Genomic DNA, 15,501 nt, shown 5'->3' on the forward strand with positions numbered 1-15,501 from the left:
GCTCATCTAATTAATACTGATCTTCATAGATGTTTTTGGAGTTCATTGTATATTCTCTTCTTTTTATCTTATTTGATCTTCAGTTGCTTGGGGACAAGCAACAATTTAAGTTTGGTGTTGTGATGAGCGGATAATTTATACGCTTTTTGGCATTGTTTTTAGTATGTTTTTAGTATGATTTAGTTAGTTTTTATTATATTTTTATTAGTTATTAGTTAAAATTCACTTTTCTGGACTTTACTATGAGTTTGTATGTTTTTCTGTAATTTTAGGTATTTTCTGGCTAAAATTGAGGGACCTGAGCAAAAAATATGATTCAGAGGCTGAAAAGGACTGCAGATGCTGTTGGATTCTGACCTCCCTGCACTCGAAGTGGATTTTCTGGAGCTACAGAAGCCCAATTGGTGCGCTCTCAATGGCGTTGGAAAGTAGACATCCTGGGCTTTCCAGCATGGTATAATAGTCCATACTTTGCTCAAGATTCGATGGCCCAAACAGGCGTTCCAAATCAGCTCAAGAATGCCCAGCGTTAAACGCCGGAACTGGCACAAGAATGGGAGTTAAATGCCCAAACTGGCACAAAAGCTGGCGTTTAACTCTAAGAAAAGTCTCTACACATGAAAGCTTCAATGCTCAGCCCAAGCACACACCAAGTGGGCCCGGAAGTGGATTTTTATGTAATTTACTCATTTCTGTAAACCCTAGGCTACTCGTTCTCTACAAATAGGACCTTTTACTATTGTATTTTCATCTTTGGATCACTTTAGATCCTTTGATCACCTTTGGACGTCTAGTTCTTAGATCATGGGGGCTGGCCTCTCGGCCATGCCTAGACCTTGTTCTTATGTATTTTCAACGGTGGAGTTTCTACACACTATAGATTAAGGTGTGGAGCTCTGCTGTACCTCGAGTATTAATGCAATTACTATTGTTCTTCTATTCAATTCAGCTTGTTCTTGTTCTAAGATATTCATTTCCACCCAAGAACATGATGAATGTGATGATTATGTGACACTCATCATCATTCTCACTTATGAACGAGTGCCTGACAACCACTTCTGTTCTACTAGCAAACAAGGCTTCAATGTTTATCTCTTGGATCCCTTAATCGGAATCTTCGTGGTATAAGCTAGAATTGATGGCGGCATTCAAGAGAATCCGGAAGGTCAAAACCTTGTCTGTGGTATTCTGAGTAGGATTCAAGGATTGAATGACTGTGACGAGCTTCAAACTTCTGAAGGCTGGGCGTTAGTGACAGCGCAAAAGAATCACTGGATTCTATTCCAACCTGATTGAAAACTGACAGATGATTAGCCGTGCCGTGACAGGGTGCGTTGAACATTTTCACTGAGAGGACGGGATTGTAGCCACTGACATCGGTGATGCCCAACATACAGCTTGCCCTGGAAAGGGGTAAGAAGGATTGGATGAAGACAGTAGGAAAGCAGAGAGACGGAAGGGACAAAGCATCTCCATTCGCTTATCTGAAATTCTCACCAATGAATTACATAAGTATCTCTATCTTTATGCTTTATTCATATATCATCCATAACCATTTGAATCTGCCTGACTGAGATTTACAAGATGGCCATAGCTTGCTTCATACCAACAATCTCCGTGGGATCGATCCTTACTCGCGTAAGGTTTATTACTTGGACGACCCAGTGCACTTGCTGGTTAGTTGTGCGAAGTTGTGATAAAGAGTTGAGATTACAATTGTGCGTACCATGTTGATGGCGCCATTGATGATCACAATTTACGCGCACCAATCCCACAGAGATTGTTGGTATGAAGCAAGCTATGGTCATCTTGTAAATCCCAGTCAGGCGGATTTAACTGGATTAAGAGATTATTGGTTTAAATAAAGATAATAAAATAAACAGAAAATAAAGATAAAGTTACTCATGTAAGTCAATGGTGGGAATTTCAGATAGGTGTATGGAGGTGCTGTGTTCCTTCTAAATCTCTGCTTTTCTACTTCTTCCTTCTAGTTTTTCATCACTCCTTTTTATGGCAAGCTATATGTAAGGCATCACCGTTGTCAATGGCTACATCCCATCCTCTCAGTGAAAATGGTCCAAATGCTCTGGCACAGCACGGCTAATCATCTGTCGGTTCTCAATCAGGTTGGAATAGAATCCAGTGATTCTTTTGCGTCTATCACTAACGCCCAGCCTTTAGGAGTTTGAAGCTCGTCACAGTCATTCAATCTCGGAATCCTACTCGGAATACTACAGACAAGGGTAGACTTTCCAGATTCCCATGAATGCCGCCATCAATTCTAGCTTATACCACGAAGATTCTGATCAAGGAATCTAAGAGATATGCGCCCAGTCTAAGGTAGAACGGAAGTGGTTGTCAGTCACGCGCGTTCATAGGTGAGAATGATTATGAGTGTCACGGATCATCACATTTATCAAGTTGAAGTGCAACGAATATCTTAGAACAGGAATAAATCGAATTGGATAGAAGATAGTAGTAATTGCATTAAAACTTGAGGTACAGCAGAGCTCTACACCCTTAATCTATGGTGTGTAGAAACTCCACCATTGAAAATACATAAGTGAAAGGTCCAGGCATGGCCGAATGGCCAGCCCCCAGATCTAAGAACTAAATGTCCAAAGATTGAATAATACAATCAAAGGTTTCTAATAAACTAGTAAAAAGTTCTATTTATACTAAACTATCTACTAGGGTTTACAGAGGTAAGTAATTGATGCATAAATTCACATCCGAGGCCCACTTGGTGTGTGCTTGGGCTGAGATTGATCTATCCACGAGCTGAGGCTTCTCTTGGAGTTGAATGCCAAGTTGTAACGTGTTTTGGACGTTCAACTCTGGTTTGTGACGTGTTTCTGGCGTTTGACTCCAGAATGCAGCATGGAACTGGTGTTGAGCGCCAGTTTATATCATCAAATCTCGAATAAAGTATGAACTATTATATATTGATGGAAAGCTCTGGATGTCTAATTTCCAACTCCGTTGAGAGCGCGCCATTTGAAGTTTTGTAGCTCCATAAAATCTATTTTGAGTGCAAGGAGGTCAGATTCCAACAACATCAGCAGTCCTTTGTCAGCCTCCTATCAGAGTTTTGCTCAGGTCCCTCAATTTCAGCCAGAAAATACCTGAAATCACAGAAAAACACACAAACTCGTAGTAAAGTCCAGAAATGTGAATTTAGTATAAAAACTAATGAAAACATCCCTAAAAGTAACTAGATCATACTAAAAACTACCTAAAAACAATGCCAAAAATTGTATAAATTATCCGCTCATCAATTTACTAGAAAGCTTTCGATCTTAAATAAATTGGTTAGTTGTCTTGGAAAAGAAACTCTCCATAAATGGATCTCCTCTGAGCCTTGGAAAAGGGATGAGGAGATCATGCTAGAATTGCTTTCTCATGTTGGACCAAATTGGGGTTTGGATGGATATAGTGACATGTAATCCTACCAACACTTTGATTTGGAAATACATGTGGTATAATCAGTGACCATACTTCATCTCTTCTCATGAGAAATTAAATCAAGGAATTGGGCAATTGTTCAAGCTTAGAAAGATTGGGTTGTCAAGAAATTGGGATCCAATCACTTAAGATTGCCAAGGAGATCAATGAATGCATTGATTGAGGAAGAAATGAGAATGAACTTGATCTGGAGAATGCAACATCTCCTAAGCCCAATGAATCCCCTATTTTTGATCTTACCTATTCTCTTTACCTTCTGCCATTTACTTTTATGTTCATCTCCCCAAATCCCCATTTAAGATTCTGCAGTTTACTTTCTGTAATTTACTTTCCGCCATTTATTTCCAGCATTTACATTTTCTGTCATTTGCTTTCTCGCCATTTAATTTTCTGTAATTACCAACTCAACTTCTACTTAGCTCAACTAGAACATTCCTCCAATTAAATTTTCTTAACCAATCAATCCCTGTGGGATTCGGCCTCACTCTATTGTGAGTTTTTACTTGACGACAATTCAGTATACTTGCCGAAGAGAAATTTGTTGAGAGACAAGTTTTTGTGCATCAAAGCTGTGTTCAAGAATAAAAAAGAACTGAACTAGAAAAGTCAATAATATCATCTGGATTCTAAATTCCTAAAGATGCCAACCATTCTGAGTTTCAATGGATAGTGAGATGCCAAAACTATTCAGAAGCAAAAAGCTACTAACTCCCGCTCATCTGATTGTAACTAAGCTTCATTACAAACTTAGAGATTTATTGTATCTTACTCTTCTTTTTATCCTACTGTGCTTTTAGTTACTTGTGGACAAACAACAATTTAAGTTTGGTGTTGTGATGAGTGGATATTTTATACGCTTTTTGGCATCATTTTCATATAGTTTTTAGCATGTTTTGTTTAGTTTTATTAAGTTTTTATAGGTTTTAGTGTTAAATTCACATTTTGGATTCTACTATGAGTTTGTGTATTTTTGTACAATTTCAGGTATTTTCTGGCTGAAATTGAGTAGCTAGAGCTAAAGTCTAATTCAAATACAGAGAAAGCAGTGCAGATGCTGTCTGGATCTGACCTCCTTGCACATGAAAGAGCTTTTCTGGGGCTACAGAAGTCCAAATGGAGCGTTTTCAATGACTATAGAAAGTTGACTTCTAGAGCTTTTCATTAATGTATAATAGTTTATACTTTGCTTTAGATTAGAAGGCAAAAAACTGGCGTCCAGCGCCAGCCTCCTACCCCCTTCTAGGCATCCAGAGCCCAAGGAGCAGAGACTAGCGTCCAAACGCCCAAAGAGGACCTCCTAGCCAGCATTCAATGCCCTAGAGGCCTCATAGCATGTGGATCTCATCAAAGCTCAGCCCAAACACTCACCAAGTGGGCCACAGAAGTGGATTTTAGCACTAAAAAGACTATTTTACCCTTACTAATCATTAGGTTTAAAGTAGAAGATCACTTTCTGTTAAGAGAGCTTCGCCTATCATTCAGCATATTTTCATTTTACACATTGTATTTTTCTATCAGTATGAGTTTCTAAACCTCCTAGGTTAAGGGGAGGAACCATGCAAAGTCCTATGAATTAATAAAAGTATTACTATTTCTCTTCGATCCGTGTCTGATTTAATTCTAAGATGTAAACTCGTTCTTCAACATGGTGAATAGGATGATCAGTGACAATCAGCTCTGTTCATCATACTATAACCGCGTGCCAGACAACCACCTGTGTCTACCTGGGTTCGTATGAATACGTGACTAGAAAGCGCGAACCACCAGCTTGATTATACATCTCTCAAATAGCTAATCCACGACTTTGATGGGGACTTCTCGAGACACCACTTCAGCCAATTTTCGAGGAGATTAGGGTCTCTGTGGTAGAGGCTAGAACCTAAAGAAGCAGCATTCTCTGATCTGGAAGATCCGACCTTGTGTGTTGCGTTTTGAGTAGGATCGCCAAGAGAATTAACTGCTAGAGCTTCACTGTTGTTCAGATTGGATGACCACAGCCAATGGCGTTTGATCTGAAATAGAGGAGATTGATGACCACGGCCAATGGCATTGATCACATATAGCCTGCCATAGAAGAAATCACTCGCATGCAAAGGAGACGGTAATACCAGAGGTAATTCAAAAAGACAAAGCAACTCCAATCCTTAACCATATTCCTATTACTGATTGCCCTTGTATTAATCCAACAACCTTCTGAGTCGCCTGACTAAGACCTGCAAGATAACCATAGCTTGCTTCAAACCACAATTCTCATGGGATCGACCCTTACTCGCTCAGGTATTTCTTGGACGACCCAGTGCACTTGCTAGTACAACTATACGGAGTGTGGGGATTCGGGCACCAACCCCCCATTCTTTCACATATACAACTCGGACGACGGCTCCCAAACATTAACTAGGTCGAAGACCACTCTCCTCGAATGTTTGGGCCTTCCATTTGAGCCCAATCTACCTATTCCAGGGTACCCATGTAACAATAACCATATCAAGATATTAATAATAGTTAAAAAATTAAATTAATATCATTTAAATCGTATTTTTTTTAATGATAACTATAAACGAGATAATTATGAACATATGTAGTTTACACTATAAATGAGATATGTGTATTTTCTAAAACTCCACATTTCTTGTTTGCAAACGAAATAAAGCCAAATAAAAACGGCACTTATCTCGTTTACACAGTAAATCAAATACATTCATAATTATCTCGTTTATACAATAAATGAGATAAATAATATTACCTAAATTAGTAACTACCTCCTAAATTATATATATTAATAAATAAAAAATTTAATTTATTTATATAAAAAATATTTTCCTGTACATATATATGTAGTATGAATTTTTGTACACACCACCTTTTTTACTTGGAGAACATTATGTATAATTGTATATTATTTTTGTCTATTATACTTTTTACTTGACAAAAATAGTTGATAAATAACATTTTTTTTATACCGTAAAAAATATACAAATTATTTATATTTTTGCTTCGGTTTAGATGTTTTGTTACAACGGAAAAAAAACTCTTAGGATGCTTTTTGACGAGACAAAAGAGAAGCGACTAGGGAGGTAGGGTGTGTTTGGATTAATGTTTGGAGTATCAAAATGTTCGTTTAGTTTTTTTGAAAGCTTTATTTTTTTGTTTGGCTGTTTTTTCTTTCTCTAAACGTAAACTTGATTGTACCCTTCAACCCACGTTTACTAAAAACTACAATTTCTAGCTTTTGCATTCAACTTTTCACGTTGGACTGAAATTTATTTCTATGTACCAATTGTCTCCTATATTATTTATATGATGAATTTACTTCTATGTACCAATTGTGTCCTATGTACCAAGTTTTTTATAATATTATTTCACTAATACTCTTTCATGCATATTTTTATTTTTTTTATAAAATTCGTATTATTTTTTATTTATATAAATATTTTTACCGCTATTTTTATTTTTTTTTCTATGGAATATTTTTTGCTTTGAATATGATTCTATTAATCCTATTAGAGTACTAAAGAGTACTTACAATAATAAAAAAATATTAAAATTTATTTAAATATCTAAAATAAAATTATAAAATAATATAAAATAATTATTTAGATTCATGTCCTTTTCTGTATATTTTCATCTAAAAGTGATTTTAAATAATGTAATCCAAACAATATTTAGTTTATTATAATCCATTTTGAATAAAAATCACCAAACATAAACCACATTATTACCAACTCACTTTTAATCAAAATCAATTTTGCAAAATCAATTTTATACAAATCTCTGTTTACAAATGGTAATTCAAACACACACGTAGTCATACTAAATTACTAATGCATGATTGGTGCGGTAGAGTGCGTGGTTTCTTCAATTTGGACATGTATTTTATCAAAATGGATATTGAAACAAGAAAAGAATATTATAGTCTTAGTGCCTTTAAAGATTAATTTCATCTATTAAATTACCAAGTAGGATACACATTAGTCTTATAGGCTGCTTTATTTTTGTCACCTCACTTCAGTATATATTTTTGTACAAGACTTTGCAGTTATGGGTTGATGGAAGAATTGGAAAGTCGGGGTCTTGATAATGATGTGATCAGACTTATGGAATGGTGGAAGTGGTACTTGCAAAAATACTCTGACGCTCAAGTCAGAATGAATCTAAATGGTAGGATTTAAGTGAGGATGTAACGTACCTGAGGGAATGATTGGCTCCCTTTATACAGTTTATCTTGTTATCTTATTTTGTCTAGTTGGCTAAGATAAAGGAGATTTTTAAATATGAATGTTAGTTCGACAGTCCGTGTTTGGGAGGTTGCAAACCTCATATGGGAAAGCGGAACGTTATCTTGTGTTTTGAAGGTTTTTGCGCCCTTTGGCCGGTTGTTTTGACATTTCTGTTACGGCAGCTAATTTCAGTTTTCCTTTGTACAGGAATTCGAGAATTCATGGACGATGCGAAGCCATTTCCGTATTTGTCCGTTACGTTTCTCGTTGGTGAGATTTTATCCGTTACGCTTTCCAAGGCATCATAATGATGCTTATTGGGAAGAGAGAGCTTTGGATTTTCTATTTCTGACCCCCTTCCTTCCGTATTTCTATTTGAATCATTGGGGGTTTTATCTTCACTATAACTGCTTCATATTCCATTTTCCTTACTGTTTTTCACCTCTCCCTATCGAACGTTCTCAACAGATTTTTTCACTGTATCTTTGGCTTTGGTCGTTCAAGCTTTTCGAGGGTATGTGGCGCTGCATTCCCTATGTTCGTTGTTACTTCATTGTTTCCCTTTGACTTTTGATAATAGGTTGGTACCTTTACCTTGCTTTGCTATTTCGTACATTGTTTTGCTTATATTTCTTCCTTTTTGGGTGTTTCTTTGTGCTGTAGTAAGGGAAACAGGGGGTGCCACTGTTTTAAAATGGCTTAGAATTTTAGTAGATTTTAGTATAGGATTTTGTGTTCTTCTATTTTTGGAGAGTGTGCTGATGGTAGTGCCCCCTTTGATTATAGGTGTGGTTCGGTGAAGAGCAGTTCAGGAGAACCTATGTCCAGTCTTCTCGGCTAGGGGCGTACCAGATTGTTACCATTGGGTAACTTCCGACATTTCTGGTACACCTTCTAGGCTGGATAAGGACGACCTCCAAAAACATCGGGATGAGGGGGCTGTATATGCAGCAGAGGCGAGGCAGAGCGTCAATATGAGCTTGTGCACACTATTGAAAACGAGAGAGTGTGTTACCTCAATCTGGACTCCCTCGAATTCCCGACTGGATGTGGGTTCATGGACCTCTATTCACAAAGTTGAGGATTCGGCTACCTTTTTGATGAGTTTGGAATTCACTACCCACATATAATGAATCCGTTCTTTGGCAAGCACACCAAATTGTCGTCAAGTAATAACCCACAATGGAGTGGGATCGTATCCACATAGATTAATTGGATTAAGCAAGAAATAGTTGATTAATTATCCTAGTTAGACGATTCAATTTTGAATGATAAGCAACAAGAAAAGTAAATGACATGAAAGTAAAGGAAAACAATAAAGTGCAAGAAAGTAAATGGCAAGGAAATTAAAATACAAGAAACTAAAGTGCTGGAAATGTAAAGTGCAGAAAATGTAAATAACCACAAAGTAAATAAAAGAAAGAAAGATAAAATAAACACTGGGATCAAGAGATATTGCATTCTCTGGATTAATTGATTTCATCTCATCTTCAATCATGCAACTCATTGACCTCTTGGCAATCATGATTGGTTGAGCCCCAATTCCTTGGTGACTCAATCTCTCAAATCTTGATCAATAGCCAATTCCTTGGTCTAATTTCTCATGAGAAGAGATGAAGCTTGTTCCCTGATTATACCACACATCCTCATAGGTCCAAGTAGAGGGAGGATTACATGTCACCATATCCAAACACCGAAACCTGAATCCTACTCAAGTGTGAGAAATAATTTCAAGCATGTATTTATGTTTCCTCTTACAAGGATCCCATAAAACCCAATTTCATTCAATCTCTTTTCCAAGATAATTGAATGCTAGAATGAAGAACAAAATCCTTTCTAGTAAATCAAAGAGAGATGAATAGAAGAAGAAGAAAAAAAGCAATCAATCCATTGAAAAACAATAGAGCTCTCTTTCCCAATTGAAAGAGTTAGTAATTCACAACTAAATTATTTACAAAGTAAGAAAGAAAAGAGGAGAAATTGATGGTGAACGGAGAGGGTCCTAAGACTTCCCCCAATCCAGCATACCTAATTCTATGAAACTAAGGCCTTTAAATAGGCTCTCCAAAACTACAAACTTAAATGAAATTAAAAGCAAATTACAATGAAATGAAAGTAAACTATTCTAGATGCTTCTTGTGGCCTTGATTTATTGATGAGTGTGGCTTGAATGAGAGTTAGAGTGGGCTTGGTTGAAATTTGGAGGCTGCAGGGAGAAGTTGGCGTGTGGTTCCAAGTGCCACTCCCACTTGATTTTGTCCTTTGGAGTATGACACACTTTGCAACGTTGAACGTATGGAGTTGGTTGGGCCTTAAAATGAATGTCCACTATAAAGTGTTATATATTATTGGAAAGAGCTGGATGTTAGCTTTCCAACGCTTTTGGAATCAACTCATTTGGACCTTTATAGCTCAAGTTATATCCATTTGAAGGTGAAGAGGTCAGTCTGTCAGGTAGCCCAGCGTGCCACGCCCACTTCTGGCGTGCCATGCCCAAAACTAGCGTGTCACACCTCAATGATGCACTAAAATCTCCTCTCTGGCCAATAGAACCGGCGTGCCACGCCCAAGACTCCAAGTGGCACGCCCATTATGAAAATAAAGCTGGCGTGCCACGGCTTCGATATCAAGTGGCACGCCCAGCTTCTGTACCGCTAAAATAATGTTTTAATGTTCACCCTTGAGTGTTATATATCGTTGGAAAGCTCTTGATGTCAGCTTTCCAACGCAACTAAGATCACCTCATTTGGACCTCTACAACTCATGTTATGTTCCTTTGAAGATGAAGAGGTCAGGCTGGTAACTCACCAGTGACGTGTTTTTCTCCTTGTGTTTTTGTGGTCAATATCTTCCTCAAATTTAGTTTCAATTATACAGTGTTATATATGATTGGAAAGCCCTGGATGTCTACATTCTAGTGGAACTGAAAACATTCCATTTGGAGTTGTGTAGCTCAAGATATCTTTATTTGAATGTGAGGAGGTCAGGCTGGCATATGCCCCGGCGTGCCACGCCAGTTCTTGGCATGCCACGCCCATAGTGGGGCTCAAAATAACTCCTCTAGAACTTAAGCCTGGCGTGCCACGCCCCTAGCATCAAGTGGCACGCCCTCTTTGAGACTTGGCTTCACAATCTTAGCGTGCCATGCCCATAGCACCAATGGGCACGCCCTCTTTGAGATTTGACTTTGAAAGCTTGGCGTGCCACACCCAGAGCTTCAAGTGGCACGCCCATTGTGTTGTGTTAAGCAAACTGATGAGCGGATAATTTATATGCTTTTTGGCATTGTTTTTAGGTAGTTTTTAGTATAATCTAGCTACTTTTGGGGATGTTTTCATTAAGTTTTATGCTAAATTCACATTTTTGGACATTACTATGAGTTTGTGTGTTTTTCTGTGATTTCAGGTAATTTCTGGCTGAAATTGAGGGACCTGAGCAAAACTCTGATAAAAGGCTGACAAAAAACTGCTGATGCTGTTAGATTCTGACCTCCCTGCGCTCGAAATGGATTTTCTGGAGCTACAGAACTCCAAATGGTGCGCTCTCAATGATGCTGGAAAGTAGACATCTAGAGCTTTCCAGAAATATATAATAGTCTATACTTTATTCGTGATTAGACGACGTAAACTTGCGTTAAACGCCAGTTCCATGCTGCATTCTGGAGTCAAACGCCAAAAACACGTCACGAACCAGAGTTAAACTCCAAAAACACGTTACAACTTGGCGTTCAACTCCAAGATAAGCCTCAACTCGTGTAAAGATCAAGCTCAGCCCAAACACACACCAAGTGGACCCCGGAAGTGGATTTATGCATCAATTACTTACTTCTGTAAACCCTAGTAGCTAGTTTAGTATAAATAGAACTTTTTACTAGCGTATTAGACATCTTTGGTCTCAGTTTTATTTTATTATTCATCTTAGGAGACTATTGATCACGTTTTGGAGGCTGGCCATTCGGCCATGCCTGAATCTTCATCACTTATGTATTTTCAACGGTGGAGTTTCTACACACCATAGATTAAGGGTGTGGAGCTCTACTGTACCTCGAGTTTCAATGCAATTACTACTATTTTCTATTCAATTCTACTTGTTCTTATTCTAAGATATTCGTTGCACTTGAACATGATGAATGTGATGATCTATGACACTCATCATCATTCTCACCTATGAACGCGTGACTGACAACCTTCTGTTCTACTTTAGACCGGGCGTATATCTCTTGGATTCCTTAATCAGAATCTTCGTGGTATAAGCTAGAATTGATGGCGGCATTCATGGGAATCCGAAAAGTTTAACCTTGTCTGTGGTATTCCAAGTAGGATTCTGGGATTGAATGACTGTGACGAGCTTCAAACTCGCGATTGTTGGGCGTGATGACAAACGTAAAAGAATCAAGGGATTCTGTTCCGACATGATCGAGAACCGACAGATGATTAACCATGCTTTGACAGAGCATTTGGACCATTTTCACTGAGAGGATGGGATGTACCCATTGACAACGGTGATGCCCTACATACAACTTGCCATGGAAAGGAGTAAGAAGGATTGGATGAAAGCAGTAGGAAAGCAGAGATTCAGAAGGAACACAGCACCTCCATGCACTCATCTAAAATTCCCACCATTGAATTACATGAGTAACTCTATCTTTATTTTCTGTTTTATTTATTTACTATTCAAAAACTCCATAACATTTATTATCCGCCTAACTGAGATTTAGAAGATGACCATAGCTTGCTTCATACCAACAATCTCCGTGGGATCGACCCTTACTCACGTAAGGTATTACTTGGACGACCCAGTGCACTTGCTGGTTAGTTGTGCGGAGTTATGACTAAGTGTGATTCATGTTTGAGAGCGCTACCAAGTCTTTGGAGCCATTGTTGATGATCACAATTTCGTGCACCATGTTTTTGGCGCCGTTGCCGGGGATTGTTCAAGTTTGGACAACTGACGGTTCATCTTGTTGCTCAGATTAGGTAATTTTCTTTTTTGTTTTATTTTGAAAAAAAATTTCAAAAATTTTCAAAAAAAAATTTATCCCTATATTTGAAAAAATTTTTAATTAAAAATAAATTATTCTATGGCTTCAGAATTTTTAAGAATGGATTCTAGAGTTTCATGAAGCATGTTGAATCCTAGCTGGCTGTAAAGCCATATCCAAATCCTTTTGGAATGAGGCTTCAACAAATCATCACAATGCATGTAATTCCATCCTAAAGCTGGCTGACTATGAAGCCATGTCTAACCCTTAGATTGGAGCTTTAGGCTAACATTGAAAGATTCCTGGAATCCTTATTAAAAATTTTGAATTTCTTGTTTTCTTTTTTCTATTTGTTTTTCAAAAAATATAAAATAAAATTCAAAAAAATCATAAAATCAAAAAAAAAAGAAAAAACAAAAAATATTTTGTGATTCTTGTTTGAGTCTTGGGTCATGTTTTAAGTTTGGTGTCAATTGTATGCTTTAAAAATATTTCTTGCATTTTTCAAAAATTCATGCATTCATAGTGTTCTTCATGATCTTCAAGTTGTTCTTGGTAAGTCTTCTTGTTTGATCTTGATGTTTTCTTGCTTTGTGTCTTTTATTGTTTTTCATGTGCATCTTTGCATTCATATTGTCTAAGCATTAAAGATTTCTAAGATAAGTATCTTGCATGTTTTCTTTGCATCAAAAATTTTTAAAAATATGTTCTTGATGTTCATCATAATCTTCAAAGTGTTCTTGGTGTTCATCTTGACATTCATAGTGTTCTTGCATGCATTATGTGTTTTGATTCATAATTTTCATGTAGTGAGTCATTTTTTATGTTTTTCTCTCTCATAATTAAAAATTCAAAAATCAAAAAAATATCTTTTCCTTTTTCTCTCAAAATTTTGAAAATTTGAGTTGACTTAGTCAAAAATTTTTAAAATTAGTTATTTCTTGTAAGTCAAGTAAAATTTTCAAATTTTAAAAATCTTATCTTTTCAAAACTTTTTTCAAAAATCAAATATTTTTCATTTTTTTATTAATTTTAGAAATTTATTTTTTTAAATTATTTTTCAAAAATATTTTTCTTAATTTTATCTTTATTTTTGAAAATTATGCTAACAATTAATATGATTGATTCAAAAATTTGAAGTTTGTTACTTTCTTGTTAAGAAATGTTCAATCTTTAAATTCTAGAATCATATCTTTTAGTTTCTTGTTAGTCAAGTAATTAATTTTAATTTTAAAAATTAAATCTTTTCTAACCATATCTTTTTAATCATATCTTTTATATCATATCTTTTTCAAAATTTTATCTTTTTTCAAAAATTTGATTTTAAAATATCTTTTCTAACTTCTTATCTTCTTATCTTCTTATCTTTTCAAATTTGATTTTCAAATCTTTTTTAACTAACTATTGGACTTTTTGTTTGTTTCTTATTTTTTTCAAAACCACCTAACAACTTTTCTCTCTCTAATTTTCGAAAATACCTCCCTCTTTTTTCAAAAATTCTTTTTAATTAATTAATTGTTTTAAATTTTAATTTTAATTTTATTTCTTATCTTAATTTCCGAAAATCATTAACTCCTTTTCAAAATTATTTTCGAAAACTTCTATCTCTCATCTTATTCTATTTATTTATTCATTCACTAACACTTCTCTTCATCTCAAATCTCTGCCCCTATCCTCACCTTTGTGTTTGGATTTTCCTTTCTTTATTCCCTTTCTTCTACTAACAATAAAGAACCTCTTTACTGTGACATAGAGGATTCCTCTTCTTTTTCTATTCTCTTCTCTTTCATATGAGCAGGAACAACGAAAAAGGCATTCTTGTTGAAGCTGATCCAGAACCTGAAAGGACTCTTAAGAGGAAACTAAGAGAAGCTAAATTACAACAACCCAGAGACAACCTTGCTGAAATTTTCAAACAAGAAAAGGAGATGGCAGCCGAACCTAACAACAATAATGCAAGGAGGATGCTTGGTGATTATACTACACCTACTTCCAAGTTTGATGGAAGAAGCAGCTCAATCCCTACCATTGGGGCAAACAATTTTGAGCTGAAACCTCAACTAGTTGCTCTAATGCAACAAAACTACAAGTTTCATGGACTTCCATCAGAAGATCCCAATCAATTTTTAACTGAGTTCTTGCAGATCTATGAGAATGTAAAGACGAATGGAGTAGATCCTGAAGTCTACAGGCTCATGCTTTTCCCTTTTGCTGTAAGAGACGGAGCTAGAGCATGGTTGGACTCTCAACCTAAAGATAGCCTGGACTCCTGAGGTAAGCTGGTCACGGCCTTCTTGGCTAAGTTCTTTCCTCTTCAAAAGATGAGCAAGCTTAGAGTGGATGTTTAGGCCTTCAAACAAAAAGATGGTGAATCCCTCTTTGAAGCTTGGGAAAGATACAAGCAGATGACCAAAAGTTATCCTTCTGACATGTTTTCAGAATGGACCATGATAGATATATTCTATTATGGTCTATCTGAGTTCTCTAAGATTTCACTGGACCATTCTGCAGGTGGATCCATTCACCTAAAGAAAACGCCTGCAGAAGCTCAAGATCTTATTGACATGGTTGCAAATAACCAGTTCATGTACACTTCTAAGAGGAATTCCGTGAATAATGGGATGCCTCAAAGGAAGGGAATTCTTGAAATTGATGCTCTGAATGCCATATTGGCTCAGAATAAAATGTTAACTCAGCAAGTCAACATGATTTCTCAAAGTCTGAATGGATGGCAAAATGCATCCAACAGTACTAAAGAGGCATCTTATGGAGAAGAAGCTTATGATCCTGAGAACCCTGCAATAGCAGAGGTAAATTATATGGGTGAACCTTATGGAA

General features: G+C 36.5%; 1 non-coding gene across 1 annotated transcript; it reads right to left on the reverse strand.

Annotated features, from left to right (window-relative positions):
* Positions 1-14,990: 14,990 nt before the first annotated feature.
* Positions 14,991-15,094, reverse strand: LOC112700064 (small nucleolar RNA R71). The gene has a single exon (XR_003152987.1). It is a non-coding gene; the product is annotated as a small nucleolar RNA R71 (small nucleolar RNA).
* Between the last annotated feature and the right edge of the window lie 407 nt (positions 15,095-15,501).

Source organism: Arachis hypogaea, chromosome 6, assembly GCF_003086295.3.
Source record: "Arachis hypogaea cultivar Tifrunner chromosome 6, arahy.Tifrunner.gnm2.J5K5, whole genome shotgun sequence".
Taxonomy (NCBI): Eukaryota; Viridiplantae; Streptophyta; class Magnoliopsida; order Fabales; family Fabaceae; genus Arachis; species Arachis hypogaea.